General features: G+C 36.5%; 1 protein-coding gene across 2 annotated transcripts in view; it reads right to left on the bottom strand.

Annotated features, from left to right (window-relative positions):
• The window catches only part of cep290 (centrosomal protein 290), a 44,218-nt gene that overhangs the window by 40,399 nt on the left and 3,526 nt on the right, over positions 1–293 (bottom strand). The window lies entirely within an intron of this gene.

The following is a 293-nucleotide window of genomic DNA, read 5'->3' as shown; positions in this document are numbered from 1 at the left end:
CAATGACACACAAAAGTGCAAATGGAAGTGAAGAGAAAGTTTACAAAAATATGTATAGATTATTTTCTCCTGTCAGATGGCGACACATTTGCAGATTTATCAGTTAATAACAATTTCCACTCTTAAGTATTTAAAATCATAAAGGAGAAACATTTTGCCTTTGAACTGAAGCCTCTGGAGCATCGTAATAGAAATGGTGTGTGATCACTGATCAATCTGATCGTTATCTTTGTTTCTGTTTTTCTGTGTGTGTGTGTGTGTGTGTGTGTGTGGTGTGTGTGTGTAGGAGCCCT

This window comes from Morone saxatilis, unplaced genomic scaffold (genome assembly GCF_004916995.1).
Source record: "Morone saxatilis isolate NCDOM2014 unplaced genomic scaffold, NCSU_SB_2.0 Contig2, whole genome shotgun sequence".
In the NCBI taxonomy this organism is placed as follows: domain Eukaryota; kingdom Metazoa; phylum Chordata; class Actinopteri; family Moronidae; genus Morone; species Morone saxatilis.
Note: the sequence above shows the minus strand (reverse complement) of the source record. Positions and strands in the feature narration are given on the sequence as shown.